This window comes from Corvus kubaryi, unplaced genomic scaffold, assembly GCF_017639235.1.
Source record: "Corvus kubaryi isolate FWS band 111438036 unplaced genomic scaffold, C.kubaryi_AGA036_p1.0 68, whole genome shotgun sequence".
Lineage (NCBI taxonomy): Eukaryota > Metazoa > Chordata > Aves > Passeriformes > Corvidae > Corvus > Corvus kubaryi.
In genome coordinates this window covers 5,782,011-5,796,282 of record NW_024582056.1, presented here as the reverse complement: position 1 = coordinate 5,796,282, position 14,272 = coordinate 5,782,011, and the positions used below count along the sequence as shown (strand labels likewise).

Sequence of the window (14,272 nt, the reverse complement as noted above, 5' to 3'; positions counted from 1 at the left end):
TATTTTGGGCATTAGAGAAGTCATCAGTATTCCGTATTTTAGTGGTGCTGATGTAATGACTATAAAATGCAAAAGCTGTAGCACATGGGCCCAAGGCAGTGAAGAAAACACAGTAGGAAAAAAAAAACAAATGATGACTAGTGCAAACAGATAGGGAAGTGCACATTGACTTGCAGACTCTGAGCACGCTATGGCTGCTCTGTAGACCTGCATTCTCACAATCCAGTAGGAATCATTAGATCTCCTTCTTTGACCTGCTGTAAACTACATGCCTGTGAGTGTAGGACAAAACTAATGAGATAAGTATTTTAAGGGGGAAAAAAAGGAATAATACAAGAAACAAACAAAGAAACAAAAAACCACCCAGAACTTTCCCCCAAACCCCCAAACCAACAAAACACACCAATAAAAGGATTAAATTTTCTCTTTTTGAAACCTACTTCATCTTTACAGTAGTAATGTGTTTTCTAGTTTCCTTACTTTTGTTAATTCAGTTTCGTTAATTATCCTGACAGCTAGAATGCATATGTTAGTAAAATGGTAATTTTGGACAACTTTCAATCAAGCACACTGTCACACTTTGTCACCAAGGCTGATAAAACCTGTAATTTTCAGCTATCTTGTCTATTGACACTGTTCCTATATCTAAAGATCATGCTGGAGTAAATTGAACTCTTCAACTCTCATTTCAAGGGACTTATTTTTCTCATCTTGGATAATTCTTTTACCTTCTTTTTAGAAGTACTGCATAGCTCTCTTCACATCTTTTCGGCAATAAAATGACCTGAGATATACATTATATTTTAATAGTGGCCTTTCTATGTGTGCACAGAAATAATGCCACTTTCTCCTTTCTTTTCTTTGGTCCCATTCCTGTGTATTCAAGGACCAATTCAGAGTTTTTTTCTTTTTCATATTAGGGTATTGAAAATTATTTTTGAGGCAATTTTCGGTAATGATTCATTAGCAGTTTCCAGAGAGAGCAATTTTCAGAAGAAGGTGTGCCATCATAAGAGAAAACTGGATCATGAAAGAACTTAATTTTGGAGTATTAGATTTCCTTCTGTTGAATTGCTCTACTTTCATTAGGAGATAGATTAGAGGATCATTCTACAAGCTGTGTCTTGCCTTTCTGATAATTTACTACATAACCACTACATATTTCTCCTGCATGCTCTCCCAGTATCTATTTAACCTGGAAATTACAAACACAAAATTATGGACAAACCTTAATTACTCAGACTTCTTTTAAACATTATAAAGTTGCGTTGATTCCTAGGTAGATATTTTTCTTTCCCCTCAGGTCATCCTGAAGTCACTCCTTTAATGAACATTTTTACAATTTCATTTTTGGATCTGCCCAATATGAGATGATACATAAAACAAGTTTTCTTGAATAAAAATACTGCTGATAAAGCAGATAATTTAGAGAATTTGAGTATGCTATATGAACTCAAACACATGTATCAATTAGATGTTTAACATGGATACCAGAATATCTTGTTTATAAATACTTAATTTATGCAACTAAAGTGGGTTCGCATTGATGATATACAGTATTTCCTAAACTGTATTATGACACTTTAATGGTTTCCTGGGATCTTCATCAGACTAACTAGTCTATACAGATCCCAAAGCATTATCTCTTCCTATACTATCTCATCTTCTAAGTACTCGTCTTGTTCAAAAAATAATGCTAGCAGTTTACAATCATTCAAAACACTCTTGAAAGATGTGTCATCTCAAGTTTCCCATGGGTTCCTGTTTGAATACCTTTCATTTCAGCTGATGTTATTTCATGTCCTCCTTCACTACAGATGAAACTCTTCAGTCATATGGGAAAGAGGGCTCTGTGCTTCTGTTCACATACGTTTCTGCCTAAAAGGATGAGCATGGGGAATAGTCTATACCTGACTACAGAGTCTATATAACAATTACAAAATCAGAGCAGACTCTGGGTTTTGCTGGGTCTGTCCAGTGTCAGTGTAGTAAGGCAAAAATTAATTCTGGCCTTAAGGCAGGGAAGAAGACCAGCTGTCAGTACAGAGATGGAATAAGCATTTCTAAGTGCGAATCAGTTCCTCTTCTGTTTGAAGAAGGCTGCTATAAAAATATCCTAGTCAAATATATTTCTGTTCCAAGAATATATGGTATAAATTTTTAAAAAAGCCATCATATGAAATTGAGAACACAGATTTATTCAAATTTAAGTAGGCAAGAAAACAATGTCATTAGCATATACATTTAGGATAAATTTTATGAATGTTACATTTGTTTTCAAAATATGTTAACATTTTGCATGTAGAAATTACAAAATTCAATTACCCATATGTATAAAAGCTACATTTAGGTAAAATATACTTCAATCCAGAATTCAGCATACAGAGTTTTTCTTTAATAGGCTCCTGAAGTAAGACACAAGATGTAAGAAGCTGAAATGAAATTTACTGAAGTCAAAAGTCTTCCCCCCATGCTTGTAACAGAAAAGAAAATCTTTTTAATGTGAAGAGTTCAGTCATTTTTTGAAGTAGAATTCAATTCAGTCTTCAGTCAATCAAGTTACGTTTAAAGGCAGGATATGCAGTAATTTTAAAATTATAATTAAGTTCCACCTAATAAAAATTGTATGTACCAATTCAGAAAGAAATGAAGTATTGATATTTGTCCTATAGCTACAAAAACACTACAAAAATTGAATGTGACAGACTGAACTCTCGGAGTTTCTCTTCTCCCCATTCAACTCCTATAGGCCTATTTCTGCCTGCAAAATATAAAGCAACCAAATCGAAATGATGATACATGCCAGAGATCTCAAGAAGAGTGCTGGCTTACATATTCCTAAATACAGACTCAGAGAAACTCAAACTTTGAAAAAACATATGTATGAATTTGGATTTTAGCTACAGCTCTATTTTATTACAGCAATTCTTAAGACCTATTAGTCTCTTCCCATAATTTATTTTCTTGATAATATCTCACATTTTTGCTTCAGAGTCATGTTGATATTCTGTGTCCTGTAAAGAATAAATACTTTCAGGCTAATTGTTTTTATTCAGTTTATTCCATATGGTAAGACTTACCATTAGTTGGAAGAATGGTGTGAGTTCCTAATATTAACTGTTCACTAGCTTGTGAGGTTTCTTTTGGTAGATTCAGCTTTAATTTTTATGATCTGAAATGTCTGTACCTTTGATACCTCTTTGGTGCCAGCATTTTTTTTTCTATTCAAGAACAGAAAACACAGCTATACTAGATGACTTTTTAAAGCTCTTTAAACCCTGTAGTTTTCATTGTACCAATCTAGTGGCTGAATGTTTATTATTATTATTATTATTATTATTATTAATGTGAAAAAGCAATAGAGGGCAGGCTAATGACCTCTCAGCACAGGTAAGGGTGGTTGTTGATGGTAGCTGACTTTTATATTTGTAGCCAAGTGAGAAGTTATTAGCAGGACTGATTCGCTAGGCAGCACAAGGACTGTCTATCACTGCAGTGTCTACCTTCAGACAAGCATAACACTATGATTCCAGCTTTCCTGTTTAGGTGGAAAAGAGAAAAGACGTGATGAAATTTCCATGAAGTCTACAGAATGCTTTTACTAAACTGTTCTGACCCAAGCAGAAAGAGATAGGGATATCTTGCTGGATAGTGACACGGGGACTAAGAATAAAAAAAAAAAAAAAAAAAAAAAAAAAAAAAAAAAAAAAAAAAAAAAATTAAAAAAGAGAAAGAAAAAGAGAAAGATTAAGTTCTTACCAAAGTAACACAGTCTTTCCAATTCTACAATTCCCATTTAAAAATATGGCTGCTACCACTTTCTCATTTTTTTGTAACATGCTAAAGAGAAATATATTGTAAAAGGACAAGGATCCAAATACTGCAATATTGCACACATTGCAGAGCTCTCATAATACCAGTGGGCATCCATCATATTTCACATGTGAACCTCTGCACTACAAACTTGCTAAGTTTCTTAAGGTAAGCTTATTCCTTCCCTTCTCCCAAATTCCTGGACATTCTTCCTGCTGTTATCTTGGAAATGTAGGAAAAAATGAGGAAAGGTTTTAATAAGTAATCTCAAAGCAAAAACTGCTCTGAATATAGCAGTAAGCACACAGTAGTTTGGAAAAAGACTGGTGTGTTCTGTGTTTGATTATACTACTCTGGATTGGTTTGGATTGTGTTCTATGTCAAAAAACTGCTGAAGGATGGAGCATAGGTTCTTTGGTTTTGATCAGTTAGTTACTAAAATGACAAAGGAATGGCTTTGAAAAGGATTTTGATAGCACATTACAATTGTTACTCTCACTTTCTTATTATAAGCAAGATTTTTCTAACAGTTCAGCAGATACTTCCTTGGAAACAGTCAAAGTCAAAGCACAGAGTGAAAATGAGTTTAGAAATAAATCCAAACAGAAAAATCTTTTAGATAATCATTTAATCAAAAAAAAAAAAAAACAATGTTCATACTACTTGTAGGCACAGAAACTGTATAATCTCTCTAAGTTCTGGCTAAATGTTGCACTGGTGGAGACATCAAAAAATAAAAGCTAAAGACAAAGACCATCCAAGCACTGAAGCTCGACTAAATAGTACTAGCTCACAATTAAATAAAACAATTCAGCATATAACCCCAATTATCCAGACATCTGGAAAGATATAAGAAAACTTTAGATAATTGGAGAAGTCTGCTGGCAGGCCTATAAATTCCCTGATCCCAAACACAGAGTTCAAACTTGCTAACAGCCTCTCCTGCTAGGCTGCCAAGGCTCAGTGAAGGGAGTTGCATTTGACTCTGGAGTGCATGTTTTGTAAGGAGGATGAAATTCTGATGTAATGACTTGAGCTCATAAACTCCTCTATGTTCACGTGGGACAAGTCCAGTCTTATGTTCTGGACTATGCCATGAAAAAATGATTTTCTTCCTACAGATTCTTAACATCCTGAAAATCAGGAATTTGAAGAGGTCAGGAAATGAGAGAGTTTAGGAAAGCAAGAGGGTGCCAACATATTACAGCCAAAATTATAGTGTTATTTAAGTTGGTTTTTTCTGACACAGACTCCAGTGGAACTGAGATTCCATTCCTGGATATCACTACCATAACTGATTAACTACAGATAGATTTCCAGATTTGTCAGATACCCACTCACATCGAACACACTGTTATGCATATGATCCCTATTTCCATGTGGTATCTACTGTCCTTAGAGTACTCTATGTGCCTGCATTTTTACAAGACTCCGTCAGCCTACGAAGCTTTGCCTGTTCAATTTGATATGGATGGAACTGGATGGCAGAAGAGTGAAGGAAAGCAAAGCCCAAAGGTCAAAAACAAAACCTAAGGCAAGATTGTTCTATCAGTCCCTCAGCAAGCCCACGAGTTGCCATCCGGTTTTTAGCAGAGACTGCTTAGCACCTCCTAAGACAGATGGCTGCAAAAGTGTTAGGTTAGACTTAAAGTTTTCTTTAAAGTATAGCCAGTCCCAAGCATGAACTTTCTGTTCTGTTTGGTAAATGTCCTCTGTGTTTCAAAAAATCCAGGCTTCTTCTAAGGAACAGAATTCTGCAAGCAAATGTTTTTCCCCTCATGAAGAAAAGCCAGGGCTTTAGTGTTCCTCAGGTAGTATCCAGAATTGATTTAACCTTAAGCCTCCCTTGCTCTGTCTGAATGATAACTTTTGATTTTCACTTGAGAAGTAAAAAAAAGAAAAAAAGAAAAAAGAAACAAAATGTGATTGAGTGCTTGATAGTTATGTAGGTTATTTCATACCACTAAATTAGGATGTGACTTTTAATCCTTATGATTTAATTGTATTAAAATACAAGGATGACAAGTTGCCATATGCACTGAAGATTCAGTAAATGAAATATCAGTGCATGCTGATCTGTGCCACTCAGTGATGTAAATGTGGAGCACAAAATTCTCCCCTTCACATGATGAAGATGCAATCCCTCTGTGTTGATACAGTTATGGTGCAGCTGAGGAGACAGGCTGTGTATAACATTTGGGATTGAGGAATTTAGAGAAGGCTGCTGAACTGTGTTGGGAATAAATGGGCTGGTAATGTTTAGCTCAGAAGTAGAAGCGGGAGGCTAAAATCCCTATAACTCCTTCCTAAATTTTCTTGTCCAGTAAAGGTACATCAGCCTGCAAGACCTCAAACATGAGAAAATGAAGAATAAATTAATATCATATTACCTAGGTTTGCTCTTAAACGCTCCTGAGATCAGCACCAGACAACTGCCATATCCTTTCCCAAAAGAGCAGCAGACTTCAGCAAATCTATAACGTAGAACTTAACTCTCTGTTCCTTTCCCACAATTTTTTTATCTTAAAGTGACTGAAAGCCATAAACTATGCCTGAAGAATGTGATCTTAGTAAGAGTTCAAAGAATTTAATAGAATTTTCAAGAATCTGAATCTGAAAAATTACAAGAATATTTTTCCATCCTCTTGCTATATTCTTGCTATTTTTGTAGTCCTGAAGTTAATAGAAACAACCCACTTGATGTATTCATTGTGAAGCTCACACTCAGTACACTTGGGTACAATTAATACTCAGAATTACCACTGCTAGAAGACACATATCAAATAATAAAGAACAGTATGTGCAAGATGTGATGTCTCTGCTTGCACAGAAACTTCTTCACTGGATTGAGCCATTCCTGCTGTCTCTGAGGAGAGATGAAATTTAACCTGTGCCAAATACCGGAGAGGATTACTTTAGCTTTTTAAGGTGAATATCAAATACATCTTAAGATGCAGACTGTCTGAATCAAACCAGAAGCAATGATCTTTTTCTTCCTGTATGTCTGGATCACTGTCAGTGTTAAGTGAATTAAATGCATAATTTATTAAATGGTCTCTCTGAGCACTGAAATCTGTCAGAACTTAAACAGATTCAGTTTGCCATCATTATTTTATAAGGAGAGGTTAATTTTAATTATTTTCTTCCTTTTTCTCTTCAATGCTGTCCACAGGATAATTTTTACAGCCATTCTTCAACTGTTCTTTTACAAGGGGAAACTGAAGTGTGTTTTATTCCCAGGACACAAGATCCAGGTTTTACCAGTCCTACCTCATAAGCACTTGAGGCAAGAACTCCCAAACATTTTGTGAGTGTCCTGTATTGATTATCTTATTGGTAAATGGCTATGTGCTGAAGGATGAGGTTCAGAATTTATCCCAAATCCTTACTCTATCCAATTCTCAAAATCAAATGATAGTGCTACTCCAAGTCAAAAAAGGAAAGTTCAGAGGAAAAACTCTTGCAAAGCTGTAGGTTTCACACTAAGCGCTACTGACACTGACAGTGACAGCATTCAAGAAAATCTGAAGATGGTACAATGCACTGAGCCACAAATCGTTTTGATGTAAACAACCCTTCCAGGAGACAAGTACTGCTCTTACTGTTAGCAAGAACATTAAGATAAATATTTATTGCTGGTTTTAACTTCTCTGAGATTACTTTGGTCTTGCTGTCATGTAGGTAGACTTTCTTTCCCAGAGAGGACTCCCTGTAGAGTTGGCATGTGTCTTGGTTTGAGACAAATTTGGAGGAAACGTCTGAAATGAACATCCCTCTAATAGAAGGCAGATTTCAGCAGCCCCTTCTCCACCAGGTTCAAAAAGAAATTCCTTGAAGGAAGTGAAAAAAACTATTTATTTAACAAGCAAAGTGCACGCAGGCACGGAAAAAAGAATGAATAATGTAAATGTAAAATAATAAAATCTCTCACTGTGAAGAAGACCTAGGAAGATTCAGAGCTCTTTGTAGGTGTGGTTCTGCCCTCTCCAGAGCTGGGGTGTGGCATGGGCCCCTCTGGGCCACGGTGTAGGGCCTCCCGGTGATGTTCTGGTGGTGCTGAACACCAGAAGAAAAGAAGAAGCCAAAGTTCCAAGGCCAAATTTTCTCGCCTCAGCTAGCAGGCTAGCTAAAAAGCAAAGAATTTAGCTCTCTGTCTCTCTCCTGAGAAACAGAGCCAAAGACTGGGTAAAGCAGGAAGGTGTTTTCCTCGGCTCTGTAGCAGCCAGGAGTGCAGGGGAGTGTGTGTGTCCTTGAACACAAAACCGCTCTGAAGAATTCACCTGGCTTCTCTCACCCCTCTCCTGAAACAGCTTAAAGACACAGGAAGGCACAGGATTCATGTCTGGCACAGGGCAGACAGTAGGGAATACAGTATCATACAGTCATCCCAGGACAGCATGTTGGGGTCACCTGGCAAGAGAAAAAGAGGGAGGAACACTATTTCACTCAGTGGGGACACCCAGGAGAGCTGACACTGCCTTCCCTTGCTGAAATCCATCTTCCTCCTGTTGGTCTTTTGCCACCTCATCTGTTAGAAAGCAAAATTATGAGCTCAGATCATTCACCTATTTTCGAATGTCTTAAAGAAAGAAATATATTTTTGATGTTTAATACAGATGGTGAAAACAGGCAGCTGGTTTGAAATTGTCTTAAGGTTCTTGTGCAAGTTCTAGATTTAAAGGGTATACGCACACCCATAGACCATTCTTTCTAAAGAACAAGAGGATCCCATACACATTTCAAGATAAAACTATTCTATATATGAAAAATGTATGTGAAGAGGAAACATAAATGTGAAAATATTTGGTGTAAAGTTGGTAGATTGCAGAGCTCAGTGTTCCTCAGATCATTTTAAAGAAAAAGTCTTAAAGGTGGAAAGAACAAAGAGCAGAGGAAGGAAGACTGAGGGCTGAGGAAGGTGCCTTCAGAGGCTATGTCTTTCTTTCTTCCTTTAGGCTTCTATATGACCTTCTTCCATCATCTGCAACACTTCTAACCATACTTATTAGTTGGAAAGAGACAGTTCTACAGAGCGGGCAAAAAATGTACCTTGTAACATCTACTTGCTCCTCTGAAGCTCTGCAAATCCCTCTAAGGACAGCCCCTCACCCCCAACTTCACAGATGAAGAAATTAATCTTGAAGGTGAGTAGTTTTTATGACTGAAGCCACATTACCTTTCTTTGCCATTTAGAAGAGATACACATTCTGCTCCTGTTGCAAAAACCCTGCCTTTAATGTTTCGTTCTTCTTAATATGATGAGAACAAAATTTTAGTTTTTTTACCATATTGTTATCATATTAAAAAAAAATCTCTACTACCATTTTTTGTTTTTTTTTTTTTTTTTTTCCCCCAAAGAGATGCAACTCTCTTCTCCTACACTCCTGCCCCCTTATAAACACCAAGACACTATCTGGCATTTTGCTGAGAGGGAGCTTTTCTTTCTTCCAAGGGTAGGAGGAAAGCAGAGTTATGGGATTTCTTTTTATGTTGTTAAAACCAGAAATATAATGAACTTTGGAAAAACCTAACAACCTTCACACTTGAAGATGAAAGCATTTTAGCCTTATAACAGATTGACAATTATATAGAAAGAGTAAAACAATATCACCAGGTTATATTTAATTGGCTAACATGTAGTATGCATGCATAAATAGTAAATAAACAAAAAAATGTATTGATATGAAGTGATTTTTTATTTAGGCAAATCGTAACTATTTAGATCCTGTTTAATTTCTCTACAGAGGATAGCATCATATTTTCTGATCCTGTAGATCAAATTGAAGAAATTTATTTTCAATAGACAAATAAATAACAGCTGACCAACAAAGTACATGTAATAGCTCCTACAAACAAATAGCCATACAAAATGTAACATTTATACTGGACCCAGTCCTATCTCAATAAGAGTGGGAATTTTTTTTTTTTGTGATAAGCATTTTTATGTCATTAGGCATACAACTCTACCACCATCTTCACATTTATGCTCTAGATGCAGGCAAATGCTCTTACAGTGCTTAATTAGAAGCACAGCTGTAAAGTGATGGACTATCCAAAAGTACAATTACTCTTAGAGCTAGAGGCTACTGTAGCCCATAAAATTTGCATCCAGGCTCTGTAGCTATTAATGAAGCTCCTGATTACCCATATTCTGCATTTTTTTTTGTGAGAAGCTGACTGCAGCAGGAATCACATCTTAGCATCTCTCTTTTGCTCGTTCATCCTATTCCAAAGTTCCTTCCTTCTACCCCCTCCACTCCTGTCGGTTTGCAAAACACAAAACCTATTGCAGTTTTGTTCAAACAAGTTCAACCATCTTTTCAGACATAGTGTTACCATGTGTCTTGAGGTGACTTTATGATGTGTATCCCATGTTGCTGCCCTATGCCCAGAAATTAACTTTGTGCCTTTCTATGCCTCTAAACTGAGCCTGAGAGGGGGAAGGGAAAACTGAGCAAAACTTTTTCAAAGCAGTTTGCAGTTTGTTCAAGGTCACACAGAGATAGTAGTTTGGGTTTTTTTTCCAGCGAGGAAGCACCCGTCTTGCTGCTTTCCAGTCAGTTTTTGGCCAGTTGTTTGGTTTCTTTTTCTCCGGAGAAAGACTGAGAGTTGAACCTTTTTTTCCTTCCCTGGAATTTTGGATTTTCTCCCTTTTCTGCTGGACTGCTTCAACAGCAGAGCACATTGGGAGGACTTTCCACTGGGCGCAGAGGGCCTGGCCCTGGGCCAAGCCCCAGCTCCAAGGAGAGCAAAGGGAAGACTCTAACACTTTCCAGGTTTTTCCTCCACAGCGAAAGATTTTATTATTTAGCATTATTTTCCTTTCCTGTGTGTTTGTTAAATAAATAGTTTTATCTCTTTCACTTTCCTTCAAGGAAAATTTATTTTTCCTGAACCTGGTGGGAGAGGGGTGGTTGTACCTTCCCTCAGAGGATATATTTCTAAATTTGGCCAAACCGGAATACCATGATAATTGTCTGATATCATTATGGAAATGCAAATGCTATTATTCATTACTACTAAGAGCATCTTGTTGAACATGAGTAACTTTTGTTACTTTTCAGTTTGAAAAAGTTATTCACAACAGGGTTTAAATATTAGCAGTCTACTTCCAAGAATAATGGGAGTATCAAATTAAAAATGAACCCTCTCTACCAGCTTAATTAAGCAAATCATGCTTGCTGATTTTCTTCTCCACTTCAGAGAAGACCACAGTTGTCTTGCTTATTTCACTGCTAGCAGCTATCCTTACATATCCCGAATAGTACTACTTCAGTGAGATTGTCTCCAGCATACCACACCGTGCTCTGATATCAGGTCCATCACATAACACAATACAGCACAACATAATTCAACTACATTTACTGATTCTTTAGTAATTGCAGATGTATGAGTATAGATACTATTACTGCCCATCTGTTACCACGCTGGTCACATGCCTGCCCTCTCCACTTTAGATGCACAGCCCTGCACTGCCAAACTTGAGTGATACTTGCAATCACTTGCTTCTGTTAAATCAAACATCTAGAGCAATGCTGCTGAAACCACTGAGAAAAAGGAAACACCATGGCAGTTTCCTTTGACTATGACTTTTTGAACTTTTAATTATTTTAAGCTTAACAGAAAGGTTTAATTATTACTAGCTCCCTGCCCATCTGCAGGACTGCTTTTGCTACCCATTTATATAGCATTGCTGAGGCAACTGTAATTCTTCACCTAGGAAAGTTATGTATGTTTAGTTTCTCTTTGTGCAAATAAACAGTAGGAAACAAGAAACCGACCCACTGAAGGCCTATGCAAGTCACATGTATTAGTGTCCCCTGCATGACTTTAAGGTAGTGTCAAAAGAGAGATCTTTCCATCTCCAGAAGGAACATTTCTGCATGTATTAGGATGACCTAGTAAATCTCCTCTCCCTGCAGATCATCTGATTCTTCCTATTATCTTCCCATTTATTTATAACGTTGACTAACAAAAGTTTTCTTGTGGATGTTTTCCATGACAAAGACACTGATTAAGAACATGAGAGGATGGATCAAGCAGCATATGCTTATAGTCGTTTAGAAGATACCAACTGAAGGCAGCAAAACCATGGTTGAGTGGGGCAAACTTTATTCTGAAAATTCTGTGAATGTAACAGAGCACTAAGTCAATCATAGCCTTTGAAAGAATGGTACAATTTCCCAGATATCATATCTTATGTTACTATTACATTGAAAAATTTTGCATCATTAACTATAGACAACATAGACAAGAAAATTTAGTATTAATCGTGGCAGACATCTGTAGAAAATGAAATTTGAAATACAAAGCATTAAATTTTATATTAATCATGGCAGATATCTGTAGAAAATGAAATTTGAAATGCCAAGCATTATCCTAAGAAATCTGCTCAAGAAGCCCTCCAAACAAGAAATAGTACTTTACTGCACGATTTCTATGAGGGATAAAATAGTAATTAGTCCGCCCTATTGTCACATAGCCGAAAATCTGAAAAATTAGCCATCAGCAATTGAAGCAATTATTAACAAAAACAATTAATGTAGTCTCCTACAAATGATCCCCTGAACTTTCTGTGGTATTATCATTAGCTGTACACTGACTACCTGAAAAACTGTATTAAATGAAGACAAAAATGTTGTCACATTACATGATAAAATTACAGAGTAACTGAATCTCCATCCAGTGGACCAGTTTAGCTGTTTTAATCATATTTAAATAAATTAATGAGATTTTGACTGTCAGTCAGTGTTTCTATAAAAAGAGTCAGAAAGAATTACAAGAAACTACAAAATTCAGACAGTTATGTATTTCAAAAGCACAATAATTCAAAACATCTATTTTTGGAGTGTGAAGTGGTTATCTTCTATGTAATACGAATTCCATAATTAAAAATGAAGATATTACACAATTAATTCTCCTTTACATTTTTCTTGCTAATGTGTTTATTTAGCCCAACAAAAACATTTTTGATGTTTAAAAACTGAATAATAAAAAAAAAATTAAAAATCGGTGTATACCCTTTAAGATACAGCAATGAATTTCAACATCAAGTAAAGCAATAATATTGGAATGAATTTTAATAGACATTGATCCAATAAACAGCAGCATTCTGTGTTCTGGATGCAGTGCCACAACTGCAAAATCAAGGACTAGATGTGAAATATGCTTTTAAGTTTCCACATATTAAACTATGGAATGCTCCTCAGAGATACCAGAATATGAAGCTGTGCCTAGTGAAATCTGAACTTCAAATAGGAATTGAGCCATTTCAATGCTTAGAGCTCTAAGGCAGCACCACAGTCTATCAATTTTCAACTCAGAAAACTAAATGCCTGCTCCAATCTAAGAAAATACTGAAATAAATTCAAAGCAGCAATTTTGTAATTGAGATAAAATATACTGATTATCACTCTAAGCTGTCATTTAGCAGCTTAACATACATGGTCAAGATTTAGTAGAGTTCTTTCCTGACAGTCCATAATCACATAGAGGAATTTTTTTCTGGCAAGGAAGCTCCTATCCTTGGGCTGTTTCTGCTGCTGTTGGGTGGTTTCTGCTATTCTGTTCTCTCTCTGTTTTTGCATAACACCCAACAGACACTATCTGAACCACCGTTACCTAGTCTTCAGAAATAATCAAGGAAAAAAGAACAAAGAGGGGTGGGGAAGGGCAGGGGAAGGGTCATATGTTTCAATCTGTTTTCTCTTCAGATTTTTAAACCATCCCATTGTGGTGCCAGAGAAATATCAATGCCAACAGTGAGGAAAGCAACACAAGAATGAGACAAGGGAATAATAAACCACTCTTTTTCAGCAACATCCCAGTACTGTGAAAGTACACCAGAGAACGTTCAAGTACCAAGAGGGACATAAAGAGTAAGTGTTAAGAACTCTTTCATGTTAATTCCATGCTTTCAGTATTTCATTTTGCCATATTTTGTTGTATATTTCTTTAATTTTTAATCACCAGACTGCCATATCTTTGGATTGGTAATTTAATTTCAAATAATCACAGTCTTAAAAACATAAAATTATCTATATTACTGTTTAATTACTTCATGCTAAGTAAATTTTAAGTACTCTGAGTATCAAGACACAAGTACAACTGGCTTGAAGATCTTGTATTATAGTGCTTTATATGAAGCTAGATATGTCAATACTTCATTTTCCCTACTATCTGATTGACATGACATACAAAGAAGAAAAAATTTCATAGTAAATAAGATGAAGCAATTGCCTTTTAAGAAAACAGTGAACAAGCTATGACTCTTCAGCTTGCCAGGACTTGAGAGGGGCACAACCAGGGTTTACTGACTCTTACAGTGGAAAGTCAAACACACAGCTTTTATTTATCCCATCCTTACAAAACCAAAGTACATGGTGCCTGACAAACTGGTTGAAGATTGCTTAAAGAAAGGGAAGAATGTACCACTCTACGCAGCAGACACAGAATGACT

General features: G+C 36.2%; 1 protein-coding gene and 1 long non-coding RNA gene across 6 annotated transcripts in view; one reads left to right on the top strand and one right to left on the bottom strand.

The window, feature by feature from the left end:
- Positions 1-14,272, bottom strand: part of CDH18 (cadherin 18) — a 521,943-nt gene that overhangs the window by 264,369 nt on the left and 243,302 nt on the right. The window lies entirely within an intron of this gene.
- The window catches only part of LOC121674380, a 50,994-nt gene continuing 42,557 nt past the window's right edge, over positions 5,836-14,272 (top strand). Inside the window, exons 1-3 of the long non-coding RNA XR_006019597.1 lie at positions 5,836-7,120; positions 8,769-8,957; positions 13,527-13,691. This is a non-coding gene — a long non-coding RNA (uncharacterized LOC121674380). The remainder of the gene's footprint in view (positions 7,121-8,768; positions 8,958-13,526; positions 13,692-14,272) is intronic.